Source organism: Trichogramma pretiosum, unplaced genomic scaffold, assembly GCF_000599845.2.
Source record: "Trichogramma pretiosum strain Unisexual culture from Peru unplaced genomic scaffold, Tpre_2.0 scaffold141, whole genome shotgun sequence".
Taxonomy (NCBI): Eukaryota; Metazoa; Arthropoda; class Insecta; order Hymenoptera; family Trichogrammatidae; genus Trichogramma; species Trichogramma pretiosum.
The window spans coordinates 49,303-60,293 of record NW_019640924.1 but is presented as its reverse complement, the minus strand read 5'-3'; the positions used below and the strand labels follow the sequence as shown (position 1 = coordinate 60,293).

The 10,991-nt window shown below is 32.9% G+C and overlaps 1 protein-coding gene across 1 annotated transcript in view; it reads left to right on the top strand.

Moving 5' to 3' along the window:
* Positions 1-5,011: 5,011 nt before the first annotated feature.
* LOC106657662 (insulin-like growth factor-binding protein complex acid labile subunit) overlaps positions 5,012-10,991 on the top strand; it is a 53,924-nt gene continuing 47,944 nt past the window's right edge. Inside the window, exon 1 of the mRNA XM_023457706.1 lies at positions 5,012-5,182. The gene's annotated coding sequence lies outside the window, so the exon portion shown is untranslated. The remainder of the gene's footprint in view (positions 5,183-10,991) is intronic.

Sequence of the window (10,991 nt, the reverse complement as noted above, 5' to 3'; positions counted from 1 at the left end):
AATTAATAAATAACATAATTAATTAATTTAAATGATTTTTTTGAAAAACGTTTCTAAGCATTTTTAGAACATATTGGGACTATAATACACTGTGGGCCTGAAGCCGCGATAGGTTTCATCAAAATGGCCACCAAAACTGATTGCACCACTGTGTAGTCGGTCAATCACAGATGAAAACCCCGTTCGAACCAAAATCCTAGCTGATCCTGTTCAAAAGTTATACGTATTTTTCTATTTTTATCCAAAAACCTCTATTTATACTCCGGACGCTGGCTCGGTTTTCGTAAAAATTTCCGACTCCACGGCATTTTTACACGTTTCTAGACGTATTTTGATGCGCTGAATCGATTTTTCGAGGTTGATTTTCTCGAATCAGGTGCGTTTAAAAGTTATAAACAAATTAATTGTTTAAGGGGGGAAAGGTACCTTAAACCTACATTTATGAAAAATTTATTAATTATGAAGAAAAAAATTTTTTTTGGAATATACAGAGAAAACTCTGTTTTCTTCACTCTTTTTTCAAAGTTTTACTCTCTGGAATATGAAAATTGAGGTCCCAGTCACCATAGAACCCTCCTCGATGAAGCAAGCCCACAGTCCTGACAGGTACCCCTGTGCCGTAGGATCCAGCTAGAACCGATGGTTCAATCATGGTCCTTGGGGTCTCATTTTGATCAGTAGATGTGTGGTTATAAACGCAAGCACTTTCAGATTTTTAAATTAGTTATACACAATTTGCCAGCCACATATGCACATTTATTCATTAATACTATATAATAAAATACAATTATGCTAGGGATGTAGCCTGAAAAAAGTGCAAATTTTGTCCAATACCTTTGAAAGTGCTTGCGTTTGTAGCCATTCACATGTAGAACAACCCCTGAAAGTTTCAGCTCAATTGCTCAAACGGTTCTCATTAAAAATTACCGCATGCAAGCAATTTTGAGATTAAACGTAACTGCCCAAGAGTTGAAAAAAACCAAAATACATCAATATATGTCATAATGATACTCTCATGTCACTGAGGCTGCTTAAAACTTTTTGGACGATAAAGAACAGTAATTCAATTTGAATTTTCAACATATTGTACCCACAAGGACAATGTTTAATTATCCCAGACAGCCACACAAAGCCAAATGCGCCAATTTCATTACTACATTTTATAAGTTGTACTAAAATATTAGTATACGCTAATATGGGTTTTATGTGGAAACTGGTAACTAAGTTGATTATGTCCAAATCAACTTTTCACACAAATATACACAATCTCACATTAGAACTTGAATCCAGTCTTCTACCTATTCACTAACATTCATAAAACATTTATCACTAGATATTTGGAAATAAATCACTACAAGTTGATCAATTATCACTAATCTTGTTCATCACATGCAACATACAATATTATATATGATACAGTCATATACACATACATAAAGTACAGTGACATACATATACACTGATGTATATATGTCAATTTACATATGTACTTCTGTATTTCTTGAATTAGAACTGCTAAAAATGTCACATTTTTATAACAAGCTATTGAAACTTCTTCATAGCTTTATTATGAAACACTATGTTGAGTTGCAAAGATATAATTGCACTCTACATATACTTTTTTCACTTTAAAAAAAATGTAATTTTTAGCCATTGGAAAATCAAGAAGCAGTCAGCAGACTGTTGTTGACATTTGATCAGGGCTCGTGCACGAAACAGAGAGAGACAGAAGATATGCCGAAACCCACGTGCTGCGAGTGGTGGCGTTACTGTACACCTATAGCCATGTAAACAAACAAATTTCTGCTGGATGTACTCTAACCAAAGAATAAAACGAGTATCAATAGATGGCGCTACGGACTTATGAAAGTCTCGAGATTCATGAAAGATTGACCACGATATATCTTTGAGTCGTTTCATTCATTTTTTCTAAGTAATCGTAAAAGTATCGGTACTAAATAACCTGTACAGTTAACATTTTAAAATTCCGATCACGGCACTGGAAAGCCAAGGAAAAATCCTATCAAAAAAGTCAATGAAAAAAAATTTTTTTTTTTAGATTTTAGGTGCCTTTCCCCCCTTAAACGGCCATATCTTGTAAAATATTGAAGATAGATTAAAACAATTGGCGTCTACTTGATCGATTACCTTTTAGAACGTCTTAAAGTTTTCGTTTTTTGACGTACTTTCATTTGTATTAAGTTGCTACGTTATTAAAATAATTTATTCCATCGAAAAACGCGTATAAACAAATGAAAAGTACGTGACAGTCATTAAATTACGTCTCAAAACAGCTAATAATTGCTTTATAAACAATCATACTGGGATAAAAGCTATACCGAATTGTTGTGTAGGTTATTATCTTTAAAATGAGACGTCGATGAGCTCGATCGCACTAATACGAGCCAAGTTACAGGGGTTGAAAGATAAAAAAGGACGTATTTCTAGTAATTTTGCACTAAATATTGCATAACTTTTTTTCTAGTGGACGGATTTTCAATTTATTTAATAGATATTCTTCGTCTTTCAAAGACAAATAAAATAAAAAAAATTGTTTTAATCTATCTTCAATATTTTACAAGATATGGCTGTTTAAACAATTAATTTGTTTATAACTTTTAAACGCACCTGATTCGAGAAAATCAACCTCGAAAAATCGATTCAGCGCATCAAAATACGTCTAGAAACGTGTAAAAATGCCCTGGAGTCGGAAATTTTTACGAAAACCGAGCCAGCGTCCGGAGTATAAATAGAGGTTTTTGGATAAAAATAGAAAAATACGTATAACTTTTGAACAGGATCAGCTAGGATTTTGGTTCGAACGGGGTTTTCATCTGTGATCGACCGACTAAACAGTGGTGCAATCAGTTTTGGTGGCCATTTTGATGAAACCTATCGCGGCTTCAGGCCCACCGTGAATATTACGTTCAGTGATAAGAGGTGTCTTCATTCCATTATTGGCAAATTGAGCAATTAAAGCTCTATTTGTTGTATTTTTCATTAACTTTGATTTGCCACAAACTTAATTTGTTGATGGGTAAATAAAAAAATGCAGTGGTTTTCGTTTTTTGATACCTTTCTCAACAACAGAATATTTTCATTTTTTTTCCGATCAACTACGTAACACGCAAGAATTTAGTGCGTTTTTGTACTACTTCGCCCCACTGTGCGGCGTCACCGGCACTCATGTCTTGTTTGTTTGTTTGCACTCGTATTGACGGCCGTCAATCCTCGTGCATTCACTGTGCGCAAAAACGCATTTTGGTCTCTTGTTGCATGAATAACTATTGTACATTCCTGACATGCCAAACAATGTATTCGGCATATTAGATATAGGAAAAAAATTTTACCAGTTAAATTGACTAAGAATCGGCCATATGTAACTAAATGAAAACAAAAATAAAATAGCGTTTTGTTCGTAAAGATTCTGTCTATTGTTAGAACCCCAAAAAAAATGTTTCAATGCAAAATGACCAAATGTCGTTCAATTAAATGAAAAAAAAACAATTGAAAAAACTTAGTTAGTTTTCAAAAAATATTTGAATATGAAGTTCTTAAAATATAAAAATTTTGAACAATAGATACATATGTAAGCAAGAAGCAGTACAATTTTTATGAGGTATGGCTATAGATTTTTTAATCTGGAATGTCAAACAGATATGAAAATGTTAAGTCAAGGAAAACGCGTTCAACATTTTTTTTTGTAATTATCGTATACTCAAATTTCGAATTTTTATACCAAAATTTAGAAGACTATTCTAGAAAAATAAAAAATGTCGATAACGCAAAAAAAATCAATTTCAAAAAGTATCCAACCGGATGGTTTAATGTTATAATTAAACCACATAACTTTGGAAAATTTAGTTACATTGGCAAAGCTCATGAGAGCTCATAAAAGCCCAGAAATGAAAAGAATGTGTGATTATTTCAGAATGATTATTAATCGATTAGTTTCTGTGTAACACAAAAGATTTTATTTATTTTAAGTTCTGAACAAATTAATTTATAATATTTACAAAAATATGCTTATAACACAAAGAAACATCATTCAATGTGTACAATTCACCTTCCATCATTGATCACTCAATTAGGACTGAATGTACATTCAAAATATTTTATCATTAACAGGTGTAGTTCAAATTGGCTTATTGACGGACATTGAGATTTGCGTTCATATTTACTATTACGAGGTGTACTAACATACAATACAACAAAGTATTGCATAATTTCCTTACATGGATTTGAGAATCACATCTTGAAAATGAATCCCAAAAATTAGTTTTCAGATAGTTTACTTATCTTATTTACATATAATATTTTATAATAGTATAAAAAACGAATTCGATTCATTTTTAAAGAATATAAGTTTTAGAATCAACGTAAAAATAGTTTAGAAATAAGTCAATTAATCTCATTTCACCAATCCAACCCGCAACCACTTCACTATAAAAGGGCGCTTTTTCATAAATATTGTCATTCAGCTCTGAATATTTTTTTGTACGTTAATGAAGTACATGTAAATAAGTCAGATGTAATGAGTAGTTGTTAGTTAAATGTGAATCTATGGTAGCCTTTTAGATCTTTTAAAAAAAGGTTCAAACTTTTAATATTTAGTGTAAATATTTCTTCTCATATTGCGCAAGTGCGAACAGCTTGTGCATCTTCTTTCAACAAAACTCATTTCGCAATATGATTCGCCCGTTCTAATTATCAAAGAAACGTTAGTAATGAACGCTAAATATTCTGCTATAAAATCGGCTGCTTAATATTTATTTCTTATAACAATAGATTACACATTCTTTTGTGAAAAAGTTGATACTGTAATTGGTTCAAGTGTTAGCAAAAATATTTTCAAAAACTGAAAGTATACAAATGAACTCGATATTTTAATGATAACAAAGTGTTCATTTTTTGGTACTTTCGTTTGTAACTTCATATAATGATGATAAAAATGTAATCAAGTCTAGTTTAGGCGTTTTTAATTAATTCAAACAGAAATTGTTGATTTATAATAATGATTTTTTTGAATCTTTTATTTGAATAAATATTTTAAAACCAATTGTTAATGTTATTAAAAGAAAAGTAAGAGATGTTAAAGTCGGGTTAAGAGAAAAATTACATTGTGCTTATTTTTTGTCAAGTGCTCAAAAGTATACAAATACGAAGATGTTACTTCACGTGGGTAAGGATAATGAAAAGTTGAATAATGATGATAATTTACTACTTTCACTATTTTTCATTTTCTGTTAGTATTTTATTCTTATATTTTATTCTAATTTAAATATTTCATCTAAAAAAGAGTTTAGAGTAAAGTAAAGTTTTTTATTGAAGTTGACTTAAATGAATCAAAACGAACATAAGCTGTTGAGTCTCAAATGATAATAGAACGTTTAAGACAATAATTCAAAACAAACCAAACAAGAATATTAAAAATGTATGGGAATTTTGGAAAGTTTAAGCTTTGAAAAACAAGTATAATATAATATTGTGTAATCGTCTGAAAGTATGAACAAATGGTTGTTATATTTGCTTTTAAATAAAACGATTAAAAAAAATGACTGACAATCGAAAATTTCTTGACACAATCGAAAAAATTAGGTTATTCATCAGGTGACAAATCAGGCGATACATTAGCTGATTCTTTCCGAAATATAAAACCATCGAGTTTCAGCTAGATTGATTAATAATAATTATAGTTCAAAGGGTATATATTTCTTGATGCATGCGTTGACTAGCTTTTTCTTCTTTTGACAATATTCTTATCAAGCTATGAATGAATTATGGTTTGGAAATGATTTCATTTTTATGGCAGTGTGGGGTATTAGTTCTTAAATCCATATGGATCAATAAATAAAAATCAATCTTGGACTCTTCGTTGTGACTTCCTGGACTGTCAGTGAATTTTGACCATTCCAAATTTAGATTTTTTCATCTTTCTTCTCTCAATCTGTTAAGGGTCAAGAATAAGAGATAGAGAGCTGAGATCGGATCTGTGAACAGATGAAAAAAAAAATCGTTTTCAAAACAACTATGCATGGATATAAAGTTTGCGCAACAATGTTTTAATCGTGTAATATGCAAGAAGTATTTAGAAAATTTCAACTCTCTCCACGAAATCTGCATCAACGGCACCGACAGATACAACTTTTTACGTGGCTGATATATTTCTATCACCCTCTTCACCGCATCAGCATCTAGAACACATAACAAATATGTTAATTTTAACGAGATGCACGAATAGTTTGTTCTTCACAACACTATCACTGAATAATTTGTTGTTAAATTTAAAGTACGATGCCATGACTTTTCTGCTACACATCAAAATTCACAGATATGATGCTAGATGAAAAAAAACAACGTAATCATAAACAAACTATAATAACTGTAAATCTTGACATGTAGCAGAAAAGTTTCGGCGTCGTACTTTAAATTTAACAACAAAATATTCAGTGATAGTGTTGCGAAGAATAAATTATTAGTTTACCTTGTTAAAATTAACATTTTTGTTATGTGTTCTAGATGCTTATGCGGTGAGGAGGGTCACAGGAATACATCAGCCACGTAAAAAGTTGTATCTGTCGGTGCCGTTGATGCAGATCTCGTGGAGTGAGTTGGGATTTTCTTTAAGATCTCTAAATACTTCTTGCATATTACATGATTAAAACATTGTTGTGCAATCATTATAACTATGCATAGTTGTATTCAAAACGATTTTTTTTTCATCTGTTCACAGGTCCGATCTCAGCTCTCTGTCTCTTATTTGCGACGCTTACATGCAATCAGCTGTTACATTAATTCCGACTTGCTTTTTTTGGGTACACTCCCAAATTGAATGAAGGAAGATGGAAAAATCTAAATTTCGAATGGTCAAATTCACCGTGAGTCTAGGAAGTCACAAAGAAGAGTCCAAGATTAATTTTTATTTATGGATACATATAGGGCCGATTCTCTGTGAAGTCGAATGGCCACAAAAAATTTTCTGCAAATATGAACAACTTGTTGTTTTCGATGCCAGATTTGTCCCAAAAAAACTTTAGAAAAATTGGGACTTGTGTGTACACTTTTCTAGAATTTAGTATTCATTTTTTATCATTTTCCATACATTAATTTCACTTTGCTATATGTACAAGTAGCTACAGTTCATCTTATGGCCAGCTTTTGGTTACGACCATGGCCAATTGGCTATCTAACAAAATGAAACCACATGGGCTACCATAGATTAATGCTTGCTCTTGGATTTCTACGACAGGTAGCTTAGATATGCGTAAAGCTTGAGTTGAGGGCCAATACCCTCATTATTATTGTACTCAATTGTTTCTAAGTATTTAACTGGAGAAAATACTTTCAAATAGGGTTTTGAAAAGGGTCATCATGTGTGTTCTTAAAAAAACATTTTTTTTTCATTTTTACAGCCTAGTACTGTAATTGAAAAATGAAAAATAATTAAGCCCCCTGTTAGCCCTTAAGCACTTATACACGAAAAAACATGTCTTTACTACCTTTTAAATTGGTCTAGGATTCATCCATAATGACTTAAGATTCTAAAACCCTGCACTGTATTAATCTAAATGAAACCTTTGACCAATCACCATCCTAGAAGTCTCAAAAATTTTTTATAACATTAACCTTGACTTTAGTACTGCAGATTTTTTAATAAATTCTTGATTTAATCTACTAGATTCGAGAACTGACAATTAGCGTTGAAAAAAAGCTACTCTTGACATTTTTTTTGTATCTTAGTGTTTAAAAAGCTTTTTAGCACTGCGTGGCTAAAGTTCACGTTTAAGGTATGCTTTGCCGTGATTTAAGCTGCTGATTATTACACTACCGTGCGCCTCTCTTACTCGCTACGCTCGTGCGCTAACCTCACACCGCGACGCTATTATGAGCACCTTATATCTTGCCAAAGGGGGCCTAAACGTGAATTTAGCTCAGTGCTATAAAAAACGTAAGATTTTTATGACTCAAGTAGCCTATTCTTACCACGGAACTAGCACCCTCGCTTCGCTCGGGTGCTAACCGTGCCGTGCAATAATCGCCTGCTTAAGTCACACGTATCACAATATACTATTATAGCACTGTGTGGCATAAGTTCACATTTATGTCACCCTTTTCTATGGCATAAGCCGCACATTCTAGTACCGCTGCGTACGCATCACACTCGCTTACGCTCGGGCGCTAGGCTGCCTCTACATACACGCATGGCTCGGTCTACATAGACTTTTTGACCACGTAAAGTCCGCGTAACGCACGCACGCACGGACGTTGCCTACCTCGCAGCAAACGTTGAAATATAACTATAATCTAAACCTCAAAATTCAATCCATTATATTGATCAATTATTAACCTAAAGTTTATACTGCCGACATTCGTTCTAAAAATGTCAAGTTTAGACTCAATTATAATTAATCATTTTGCGAGTCATACATTTATGTATGACACAAGCAACGCATTGTACTATAATGAAAAGAAAAAAGAAAAATTTCTTTTGAACGTTAAAAAAAACATTTATGAGAAATAAAGAAGCTAATCTTTCTGGTAAGTAAACACCTAATGTTGTGGGTCCTTTTTAATAATTTTGGCTAAACTTAAGTACAAATTTTGCAGTTTCAGAAATTTGGGATAAGTGGTCGAAAATGAAAGCGGATTTTTTTGAGATTGATGCCAAATTGAGCGACAAGAAAATGATTACAAGCTCTGAGAAGAAAGTGTATGCCAGACTTTATTTTTTGATGTCATACTCAACGCAGGAGTGTGCAGTTCCAATGCAACCAAACAAAACTTCAAAAAAATCTTTGTCTGCCAGTAAACAAGGAAGCAAGTTTACAAAGTTAGGATGTGGCAAACGAGCAGTTTACAATCAAAAATTGAATGATAAAGAAAATGAAATGAATATTACTAGCGAGAGTGAAGAAAAGAAAAAAAAGTGTTGCATTGCGCTTAATAATTATATTAAAAATTGTAATACCTCTGACAAGCATATATATTTAGTAAAAATGTTAAAATTTATAAAAGAATACAACGCCCAACGTGCCTTACTGGTCAAAACTTTGTAATGTAATATTTTGATTCATTTTTACAACTGCTTGGTCCATTTTATTACTGTTACATGTAATTATTCTATAATGAAAAATAAAGGAAAATAAGAAATTATGAATCTAATACACAAAAATAGATTTTATTACAAAACTGAATCTCAACAATCATACCCAGGTAGATAAGTACATAGAAGCTTAGTCAAATTTTCAGGAGTGTATATGTTGTATTCAGAAACTTATATGTGTCTACAATTGTGTCGTTTAATAATTTATAATATTAAAATTGTGCAATATTTGCTTATTAGATCAATCCACCCTAAAAGTTACAAGTTAAAAATGAACAAAATTTGTAAATTAAAACTTAGTCGTTGTAACTTTATGAAGTCTTCGTTAACAAAAATTTTATCGTGTGCTCACAGAGAAATTTTAGGCCAGTTGTAGGTTTTTGAGTTATCTATCTTTTGTACTGGTCAACTCTTTTTCTTTACTTGAATATTTATAACATAAAATTACAGCTTCATCATCTGCTTTCAAATTACTTAAAAATTTGAGATTATCAGTATTACCCCCTCTGGTATTGGGAGATCTTGAAGCACGACTTTGCAGAATACTATTGCTAGATTGTACTTTATTAAAAATACTCCGTCCAGTTGCTCTGATGAGGCCCACACCTTATGAAAATTATGTCTTGACATTTGCCACAACAATTCCCAGTTGAAAAAAATTGCATGGATATCCACGTGGAAATCCACGAGGATTAGTAATCCTCGTGGACCATACAGGGATTCCACGTGGATCGTACAGGGATTCCACGTGGATCATACAGGGATTCCTCGGGGATCGATCATGGGCTGAAAAAAATGCAATCACCACGGATATTCGACTGATCCACGCTGATTTTTTTTCAATCCTCGTGGATGTGGAACTTGTTCGCGAGCACGCGCTCGAAAATCAACGAGGATTTGCGCGAAAACCCCCGTGGATCGATCGAAAATCAACGAGGATTTGCGCGAAAATCCCCGTGGATCGATCGAAAATCAACGAGGATTTGCGCGAAAATCCCCGTGGATCGATCGAAAATCAACAAGGATTTCCGTGCAAATCCCCGTGGTTTACGTACGTGGACTCTTTATATGATCCATGTTTGATCCACGTGGAATCAATGTCCCATCCTCAAGGAATCCCTGTATGATCCACGTGGAATCAGCGTGGATATTCCACGTGGATATCCACGCAATTTTTTTCAACTGGGTTCATCTAGGCTATAGCAGTACATGTATTACAAGTATAAAAATAAGTCACTTGAATAATTAATTTTCATTTATTGAAAATCAACTTACAAAGGTAACGTTATTCAAAAAACAAAATAAAAAATTTTCTTTAGAATGCACATGACACAATTTTTTTTAAATGAAAATCAACTCAACTCACTAATGGAAAAGAATAATAAATATTCTACTTTTCATTTTTCTTCTTAGATGCTAAAAACTTTTCAAAATGTTCTAAAACATAAATAAAGCAATTGTTTTCTTCACCAGCAGGTACATTTTTAAACTCTTTCATCAGAATTGAAGTATAATCGATACTAAGGATTTGTTTCAGGAGTAGGTACACGTTCCCTTGATAGAGGCCAAGTAGAAGTGGGTACATGAGTTCAAGTTGAAGCAGCAAATTCTGCTTCTTAAGCAGGAGTAAATGTGTTAGCAGATGGTGCTGGACAACAAGAAGGGTGAGCAGAATCAAAATGTGATGGCCAAGCAAAAAGATGAGGTTGAGCTGAGCTGGAAGATGGCCATGGATTAACTGATTGAGACGATCCTGATGCTGATCGCCAAGCAGTATGACCCGGTTGAGCTACATTGGAAGATGGCCATGGATTAACTGATTGAGACAATCCTGATGCTGATCGCCAAGCAGTATGACCAGGTTGAGTGACACTGGAAGATGGCCATG